At 44.1% G+C, this 10656-nt stretch overlaps 1 pseudogene; it reads right to left on the bottom strand.

Annotated features, from left to right (window-relative positions):
* Nucleotides 1-8115: 8115 nt before the first annotated feature.
* LOC138759613 (deformed epidermal autoregulatory factor 1 homolog pseudogene) lies at nucleotides 8116-9199 on the bottom strand (annotated as a pseudogene).
* Nucleotides 9200-10656: the final 1457 nt, after the last annotated feature.

Genomic DNA, 10656 nt, shown 5'->3' with positions numbered 1-10656 from the left:
GAGTAATGATGGTCTTGGGCACAGTGACTACTCACTGATGCCGTATATGCCTCCAGATTGATGCAGGTACCACGAGTTGCTGCTTCCTTGAACATGTGCCAGTCAGTGCGCTCAAAGCAGTCTTGAAGTGCATAAATGGCCCCCGCTGGCCAGGTTTTAACCTGCTTCAGGACTGGTCTGGTGCGTCTGATGAGCAGTCTGTATGCTGGGATTAACATTACAGATATGTGGACTGAGACTGGGGGCAGGGCTCCACCCAATACGTGTCCGAAATGTTCGTATACACAAAGTCCAATATGTTCATTCCTCTTGTACTAAAGTCCATGTGGCTGATGGAATTTAGGTAGCTCTGACTTGAGGTTCACCTGGTTGAAATCACCAGCGATTAAAATCCATCCATCAGGGTGTACGGACTGCAGTTCATATATGGCCCCATACAGTTCTCAAATCGCCTCCTTAGCATTACCGCCAGGGTGGGGTGGGGGGGGGGGATGTACTTATTTTATAAGGTGGTTTATATAAATGTTTGCATTATGACGCTGCTCCAAAACAACAAATTTCATGACATGTTCAGGACAATAAATTCTGATTCTGAATCTGAGATACTCCTGACCAACTGAATATTTTGAGCATTTTCAGTTCTTATTTTTTTGTTCCCCTACCTTAAGTGCTTTGTCAAACTCACCACTCTATCAGGTTTTTTCATGTAAACATGCAGGTTATGGCAGCCAAGCTCCATTTGGGTTTTGATTTTATCATTCAGTAATTAATTATTGGTAAGTTCAGCATTAATTGTCTTCCCCAAAGTGCCGTTAAACTGTGCTGAGATAACTTTTGGACCTATTCCTGTTTGTGCTGTATAGGTTGGGATTAATTGAACCAAGTGGAATGTGTTGACTTTGGAGTTTTGTACAGACCAGAATTTCCTTGAAGAATATTAGTATCTTGTAGTTTTATGGGAACAATGACCAAAATGGAATGTCATTATTGATTTTATTTCATTGAAAATTTCAAGTTACTTTTCCACTAGGATTATTAAGAATATTTATTATCTACCTTATGTATTTATTGTCTTTTTAATTTAATTCAATGAGTTTACTGTTACAGATTTTCTTTACAAGTACCTGTTCAGCTGCAGCAAGTAGGAATTTTGGTGCCATATGTACATTGTACAATGAATATGACAATTAAAAAATGGGAAAGGATGGGGCTTTTCTCCCTGGAGTATCATCGAGGGCCCCTCCACTCCGCACATAGCATCTTTCAGCTATTTCCGTTGGGGAAGAGATAGATAGAGGAGTATCAGACCCAGCACCAGAAGTCTGAGGAATAGGATCTTCCTACAGGCAGTGAGAATCTTGAACAACCAAAGGAACTGCTCATACTAACTATCCAAGGCTGATATTCATGAAATGACATTTATTTATATGTACATAGGAATACTTGTCCTGCATCTATATTGTTTGTCTGTTTGTGTGTTATGTCTGGTTGTGCATCTGTCTGTTTTGCACTGAGGACCGGAGAACGCACTTTCGTTGGGTTGTAATTCTGCAATCAGATGACAATAAACTTGACTTGAGTCTAGAAGGCTGAAGGTGGAACTTATAGAGGTATATAGAATCACGAGGAACATAGTTAATAAATAGTCTTTTTTTTTCCTAGTGCTGGGGAGTCGAAAACTAGGTACAGATTTAAGATGAAAGAGAAATTATTTAAATGGGACCTGAGGGGAACTTATTTCATGCCAAGGATGGTGGTAATGTGGAGTGAATTTTCAGAAGAAGTGAAGGATTTTAAAAGGCATTAAGACAGGTGCATGGGGAAATATGGGCTAAAAGCATCTGAGGTAGGCAACTTGTTCAGCATGAACAAGTTGGGCCAAAGGGCCTATGACTATAATATAACCATCATAAGAAAAATCAGGAAATAAAAGCAGAAGTAGGGTCACTTGGGCCTCTCAAAGTTTGCATTGTCATTCAACATGATCATGACCCCCCTCAACTCCCCATCTAGAGAATTCCAGAAAGATACCAACCTCTGAAAGTATTTCTGATACGCTTCAGTTTTAAATGACCATCCATTAACTTGTTGCAATGTCTCCTTGTTTCTCCCTCTGGAGGAAACATCTTGATGTCTACCCTGTTGTGCTTTGAAAGGACCTTACAAATTTCCTTAAAGTCTTTTAAAGACTCTTCTAACGTCCACGATAAGGCTTATCCTCTCACTAGTACTTGATATCACTGGACCACAAAGATTTTGCTTCTCGTGAACACTTTTGGGTGTATTTTATGGATTTTGGGCTGCTGATCATGAAATTTACCTTAAAATTTTCCAATCAGGTTGTGGTGGAACTCTGTATTGCAATCATAATTCTGGTTGGCCCTCCCCCAATACTGTTACTCCTCCCTCTCCAGGATCCCTAATAAAGATGATATTGCCCAATCTCCCTCCCTCAGTACTGCCTTGGAATCGGGCCAACAGCATTTAAGATATGGCTGTAAGTTTATAGTGATTAAAGCCTATTAACCTCGACTTCTGGCCTGGCCTGTCGATACGCAGGTATCATTTTAGATATAACCTATTTTTCTGGTTTCCTCTCTTTTTAAGTCGTCTTGAAGCATATAAAACTATGAAGTGCAACATACCATTGAAAATTCACTTTCTATATTCGCACTTCAATTTCATTCTTGTTGATCTGGGTGCAGTCAGTGACGAACATGATGAAAGGTTTCACAAAGACATTGCGACCATGGAAAAGCAGTATCAAGACAACTGGAAACCTTCAATGCTGGCCAACTATTGTTGGCCATTGACATGCGAGGCATCAGTTGTTGAGTACAAATGAAAATCAGCTGCAAAAGAATTTTTCATCAGTTGAACAAATTTCAATGCGTCAGCATCATTATATGATTAAACATGCTAAATTCAATAAAAGTTAATTTAATGTTTCTCAAATTCCTACGTGATACAGCAGCTCTGAAATTATTTTTGTGTTCCACTTTTTTTCAAGAAGCAAACCTTTCAAAAAATATTTGTCCGATGTGTTCATGCTTGTGCTCCACAAAGTAGGTTCTCTTTTTTCTTCTCCTTTGTACACCCTTTGTTAGCATTTCGGTAGAAGTGTTTTGACACTACCATAAAGATATTGCACTTGAATTGAGACTGCAGTTCATAAGCTGCAGCAGAGTGATTAAGATGAAGTCTAAGACTTGTGAAAGCCCTGTGTGGTTGTGAGCTGCAATGAGACACAGACACATGTGTTTCATTTGTGCAGAGGGAAAATAAAGGTCTCATTGGTTTTAGATCAAGTCAGTACTGAATTGGTCTTAAAGTCCTTATTACACAACCTTGTACGATTTCAGATCAATGTGGTTAGATTGTCAGTGTGGGATAGTTCCATATGTGGCTGGTTTGCCTTTGCAAACTAAGAGTAATTTTATCACCACACCATGATTGGTGACCTTTAATGAATGTAAATTAACAAAGCATTGTAAACTACAACTAACTGACGGAACATGCGCTAGCAACAGACAAATGAAACATTTTAGCAAAGAGAAATGTTCATTAATTAACCTAACTGTAAAAGAAGTCCACCAAAATTAAAGGGACCAATCAAAGGTAACAAGGTCACAATGTTCAAGTTCTCATCCTTTAAATCTCTCTGTGGATTCATCCTCCCCAATTCCTCTAAACTGAGAAAGTTCAAACCCATATATCTTCACAACTCCATTTCTCTTGAAAGTTCCCAGTTATGGAACCATAGAGTTGTATGGCACAGGATCAAGCCCTTCCACCCATCCTATCCATGCACCCATCTATAACAAATCCTATTTACCTCATTAGCCCCCTTGCCCTAGACTACAAGAGAATTGGAGCAGGATTAAGCCCCTGATCCCTCAAGCCTCCCCTGCCTTTCAATATAATCATGGCTGATCTACACTGGCCTCCCATTACCCTCAGTTCCCCAATCTGTTCTCCATCTTAAATACACCAATGATCTAGCCTCCACAGTCCTTTTGGGTAGAGAATTTCACAGATTCACCATCTTCTGTTCTGTGTCACTGACTCTTTTTCTTGGAACCATGACTCTACACATAAAAACATAAAATATTGAACACAACGCAGGCCCACGATGTCTGTGCTAAATCTGATGCAAAATTAAACTGAATCTCTTGTGCCTGCACATTGATCCAAACCCCACTTTCCTTGCATATTTATGTGGTGAAACGTCTATTGTATATATTCGTTATATGTGAATAACATGACCTTCCCTGGTTTACCCTACTCTCACTGGCCAGCTCATGACTCCTCCCCTTTCTTCCCCATAAAGGCTGCCATGCCATAAGCCTGGCCCCTGTTCGAGATGATTCCCACCTTTTGCAAATAAAAGCCTTCAGTTTCGGCATCTTCAGTCTTTGTGTAATTGATCATGCATCAATTCATGAATCCACGATTCTACAATGCTACTATTATGTGTGCTTCCACCACTACCCCTGGCAGTCCATTTCAGGCACCTACTACTGTCCGTGTTTAAAAAAAACTTGCCCTACACATCTCCTTTAAACTTTTCCCCTTTAACCTTTAATACATATCCTTTAGTATTTGACATTTTTTTCCCAGGAAAAAAGATTCTGATTACACTGGACAACAAATATTTTCAAAAGGTTGGCAAAAGGGCAGCATGTTTAGCGTAGCTGTTGGAGCGACGCTGCTACAGTGCCAGCGATCAGGACCGGGGTTTGAATCCCACACTGTCTGTGAGCAGTTTGAATGTTTTTCCTGTGTCTAGGTGGATTTTCCCTGGGGTCTCCTTCCAAATGTACTGGGGGTACAGATCAATCAGGTATAATTGGGCGTCATGGGGTCGTGGACTGAAATGGCCATTTACCATGCTGTATGTCTAAAAAAAAAACTAATTCCTAAAAAAATGTGGGGATTCTGATCGACAACTTCAAGCTGAACACAAGGATAATTTCAGGTTTGCTGTATCACGTAGGATGTTAGAGAAACATTAAATGAGCTTTTATTGAATTTTAGAATCAGAATCAGAATTTATTGTCATGAAATTCGTTGTTTAGGAAGTTTAATCGCATAATAATGCTGACACATTGCGTTAGTTCAACTGGCCTGAAAATGTTTTGTCGCTGCCCTCTCTCCCATCACTTCTCAGCTTTGTTCTCTTCTCCCCTCCCACTTGTATCCATCTATTACCTCTTACTTGTTCACCTGTGCTCTGCCATCTTCCTCCTCTTCTCTCCTCTCCTCCTTCCTCCTCTCCCTCCCCCTCCCCACCCACCATTTTACCAATTTTTCCAGATTCTTGATGAAGGGCTCAGGCCCAAAAGGGGATGGTTACTGTTCACTTCCTATGGATATTGCGTGACCTGATGAGCTTCTCCAGTACCCTTGTGCACTGCGTTGGACCATGGCATTTGCAGATTTAATTTTTTAACTTAATTAAAAGCTCTGCTCTCTCCCAAGGAGCATCAGACAGGGGAAAGGAGTGTTGACAAAATGAGCTACTTTTTTTTGTGGCTTTCAGTTGAGGAAAGGCAAGGGGAAGTCCTGGTTGGAACAGGCAACTACCCTGCAGTTTCATTGGGTTGGGCCCATAAATGTTGTTGATTAACAATGAAGTGAAGGCCATTTCCTTTGCTTCTTTCATCTATCAGCTTTTCATGGGACTTTTTGATAAACTGACCTGCTTCCTTTTCCTCTCTTAGTCTATTGCTGCAATAGGTTTTTCACCAATTGCTGCCACATCCGAAGTGTAGCTTTCCTGCATTAACTCCATTTCCACGAATTCTCTTTAATCCCAAAATCTGTGAAATAAAATGAAGTGCTCAGATATCTGTATTTTTTTCCTGAGGAGAGGTTATATCAGGGTGAAGCAATCAAATAGTTTAAGCTTCCTGAGAAGTGTTACTAGCCCATCCATTTGTAGCCTAACATTACCAACCACAATCAAAGCAACATCTTGTCCAGATAGAGGATGTCAATTTCGAGACTATATTCTAATAGCTGACTCAAAGGAACATATGGTTTTGAAGGCCAGACCAAACAGATTGCTGGTTTATTCCCTTATTTCAGCCTCTCCCACATTTGCTGTCTTTAAATTAACTAACAAGCTGAGAGCTATGCATGAAATGGACTTATGAACATCAAGAAAATATTTCAGGGAAGACAAGTTAAATTGGGCCGTTGGTTTCTCTAACCTGAGTCTGCCTTGTATGCTCAACCTATGCCAAATAACATTGCACAATTTTTAGTCTGTGGTGTGAAGGATCATGGTTCTTCCTTTTAAGTTTGTTTATTTGCTATTTGATATCCTTTAAAGGGAGAAGGGTCACTTCTGTGAGTACAGACTAGAACATACAATACTGAAGATTTCAGGCCCTTCAATCCAAGATGTTGTGCCAACCTCTGGAAACAACAACCTAATTTTTCCCAATGTTACGCCATAACATTTTCTCTCATCCATGTGTTTTTTGAATGGTCCCATTAAACCAGCCTCCACCATCACCCCTGGTAATGCATTCCAGACACCTACCATTCTCTCAGTAAAAAAAAATCTGTCCTTTGACATGTCCCCTGAACTTTCCTTAAACAGATGTCCTTTGGTATTTGCTATCGTCACGCAGGAAAAAAGTGCTGGCCATCCACCCTACATAATCATCTCATAATCTTATAGACCTCTATCAAATGATCTCTTATCCTATGTCATTCCAAAGAGAAAATCCCTTTCTCTGTCAACCTTAGTACATATGAGATGTTGTCCACTCCAGGCCATTTTGTGGTAAATTTCCTCTGTGCAATCTGCAAAGCATCAACATCCTTCCTGTAATCAGATGATCAGAACTTAACATATACTCCAAGTGTGTTCTAACCGGAGTTTTACAGAGCTGCAGTAGTATTACCTCGCAGATTTTGAAATCCATCTCCTGACTATGAAGGCCAACATACCATATGCCTTCTTAGCCACCCTATCAATTTGAGCGGCAATCCTGAAGGATCTATGGAATTGGACTCTAAGATCTCACTGTTCCTCCACACTGTGAAGAATCCTGCCATTAACCATGTACTCCGCCTTCACGTTCGATCTTCCAAGGTGCTTGTCTAATATTCATAAAGCTGTATAAAGAGATCAATTAGCATCACGCAAGGGCAGAATGATAACACTTGTTAAGTTTATTCAGGAGCTTTATGGCTGCAGGGTAGAAACTGTCTTAACATCTGCTGGTGTGTAATTTCAGAACATCACTCAAGGAACAATATTTTGAAGTCGTACAGTCTTGCTACAAGGTGTCTTGCTACAATAGTTTTAATCCAGAAATTTTATTTTACAATTTGGAGATTTCGATCATGTAGTGCACAACCAGTACCTACAAACACTAGGCTGAGGGAACAATAGGCTTTAATATACAGAAGAACCTTGCTGGCCCGGATCCAGGTATAGGAATGGAGGGAAGGGAGAGGTGGCTCAACCTTTATGGCCCAGGACCACGGGGTGGAGTCATAGGGTATGAGTCCTCAGTGGGTGGGCCAGCTCCATATATACAGTAGTCAACCATAACTATATACAATTGAGGAAACATATCACCACATTCACCCCTCCTTTTAAAACAGAAACCCCCTCAGTCTTTGAACAACAAAGAAAAAAAAACTGCCAAGACTGAAGATTCAGTCGCCCCGGTGAACTTCTCTGTCTATAGGACCTGTGGGGAGCAGGGGTAAGGGTAGTCTGCTGTTCCGCTGGCCGGGTGTCAGGAGACGGGGTCACTGTCTGACTTCGTAGAGAGGGTGCTGTCTGCATTGGGGTGATGTCGGAAATGGTATGGGAGGACAGTGCCCTGAGGGGAGCTGACCCGTTGGAATGAGATCCATGGAGGAGGGGGGGGGGGTGTATCCCAAGCAAGACTGCCCCTAACAGCGAGTCCCATTGTGGAGTGGTGATAAATTCAGTGTAGTCAGGTGTGTATGGAGTAGTTCTGGGCTCTCCAGCATACGCCAGATCCTGGACAGGTACTATATCCTCATGACCATTGGGGCACCTCACAAAAACACACTGAGGGCTGGCATGAATGAGATGCACCTCTTTGACCACCACCAGTCCCGTCAGGGCTGAGTCTGGTGAATGCCATTCTCTGCGGTATTGGTGAAGACATCTCCCTGTGGCGCACCATCTGAAACAACGGCTGTGGCATCTGGTGTAGACATTGGCTCGAAGGCCGGTGTCCCAGAAGGGTGATCTGCCCACCGAGAGCCATTGTAAAGGCGGGTGCATTTGCAGCAGGCAGTAGAATGATATTCTTCAGAGAATCCTTCTTCTCTGGAACAGTACATTGTTCATTTTCTTTTTTGCGTCTTTTGTATGGAATGAAGAGCCTCACCGGACCAGTCATCACAGCAAGCAGCACAGGTGCAGGACGCTGCGTGCAGATTTAGAATGTCATCTTGTATCAGACACTGCAAGGGCCGGCCAACATAGCTGCTGCTTCTTTTCCAATCTTTGCTACTTGCACGAGCTGCCAACCCTTCAACTCGGTGGGTGTTGTTAGGTCTGCTTTGTTCATGAATGAGTGAGTCAAACACCAGACTGAGTCGAAATCAAGGTTCTTTGTTCTTTATTACCGGATTGTAACACTTGCAACTAACAGTGTTAGTTGGAGAAGGCGCATCCTGTTACTCCTTAGTACTGGGTGACTCTTTCTCCGGTCCCATCTCATGATGTTTTTACCTTACAGTGTGTACCAGCTCTTTCCATGTTTTATGCAACGCTCTTAGCCTCCAGGACCCAACTTCCTCTTGAATAAAGTTCCACTTGTATTTTGGCATCGGACTGGAAGCTCATCCCCATACACAGATGGATCCCTGATGTATCTGGTTCCATCCTTGTTCGGGCCTGGTGTCAGAGGGGTTGATGGTGCCTGTAACTTTGAGCTATAGGTGCACTGGGTGTTTTCAATCCTGTGGTCCCCACAATACTGCCATCTGTGTGAACCACAATCAGTGTGGCTTTGTCTGTGGGGAGTCCTTCTCCAATTTTCCGTGTGGTTCTTCCTGACAATACCTGCTCTGATATGGAAGCATTTGCAACAGATGTTGTAAAAACGTTATCAGCCGCTCCAGTCGTAATTCCGACGGTCACAGTTGTCACTTCTACGAAGCCGCCCTCAGTGCAGGGCTGCTCATCCCCCATCGCCGACACCTCCCCACTGAGGCCCCACTCCTGCCAGGGTGGGGCCGAGGTACGCTGCGCAGCTAGGAGAGGTGAGGGGGGCCGAGGTCCGCTGCTGCCACCAGGAGGCCCGAAATCTGCTGCCGCCGCCGGGGTAGGGGGCTCCGATTCCGTTGCTGCTGCTGCCACCAGGGGGGGTTGGCTGAGGTCCACTGCCGCTGTCGGGGGGCCCGATGTCCATTGCTGCCGCCGCCGTTGTGGGGTACGATGTCTGTTGCTGCTACCGGGGGTGGGGGGGGGCCTCTGAACGCATCGTAATACTTCTAAACTGACTCTGGAAATCAAGATCCAGGAGGATCAGTTTGCAGATCTGGGGCATGACCAGTAAGGAAAAGTTCTCATAACGTTTCTCCCCCACTATCAGAGACACCACACAGTACCCACTAATGTCTGCTTTATAGTCTTTCGCTGACAATGAAGTGGAGGCTGCTCATTGGCCAGACTGGAACCGAGAGTCTGCAGACCACATCAGGACAGATGAAGCTCTCTATATGGCCACTATCGAAGAGACAGTTCATCTTATGTCCATTCACGTCAATCTGCATCATGGAGTGGGCGATCAGATGAGGGCTGGCCTGGTTCAACGTAATCGATGCCAGGATCAGATCATCGTCTTTGTCATTGGTGGGGAGGCCCGATGCACAAGATGACGGCCTCCATGTTGACCAAGCGGTCATGGCTGCCGAGGTCGAGGAAGAAAGCAGAAATGACGTGAGCCAAGTGGGCTGAGATTGCGCAGTCCATGCAGGGGATGAGGGCAGCAGCAGGTAAGATGGTGCTCCTCTCACCGGGCACCTGGTCAGCTCCAGAAGTGTAGACAGGGCTCGCTCGTCAGTTGTACACACTGCAGTGGGGAGGTTCTGGCCTTACATGCCCACAGATAATGTCCCCACTTTCCGCAGCCGGAGCAGCTAACACCCCTCGCGGGGCAGAGTCATCGCGCATGCTTCATCTGCCCACAGAAGTAGCACTTCCGATGCTCGATTGCCACCACTGCCATGGTCAGGTTGGCTGTCCCTGAGGCCATCTCCCAAGATGGCAGCATTTTTGGCGTGCACATTGAGGGCCCGCTTTTGCCCGCGATCGATTCCACGTGGCGCTGGGCCAAGTCTAGAGTCCTTATCAGTAGTGTGACTCACTTCAGTGGCAACTGGTCTTCCTAGAGCAGACACTGCCTTATGTAGTCGGACCTCAACCACAACACATGGGCATCCCAGACCAAGTCTTCGACGCACTGGGCCGCCAGTACAGGAGCCGTGGAACTACCTCTACAGTCTCTCCCTAGTACAAGCAGGGCACGAATGAACTCTTCAGCCGATTCACTGGGATGCTTTTTTTGGGACGCCAGGAAGTAACGTGAGTACAAGTCATTGACCCTTGGTTTGTAGAGGGCCCGAAGCTTAGCCATCACCTCGGCG

This window comes from Narcine bancroftii, chromosome 3 (genome assembly GCF_036971445.1).
Source record: "Narcine bancroftii isolate sNarBan1 chromosome 3, sNarBan1.hap1, whole genome shotgun sequence".
Lineage (NCBI taxonomy): Eukaryota > Metazoa > Chordata > Chondrichthyes > Torpediniformes > Narcinidae > Narcine > Narcine bancroftii.
The sequence above is the reverse complement of the archived record's forward strand: the minus strand, read 5'-3'. Positions and strand labels throughout refer to the sequence as shown.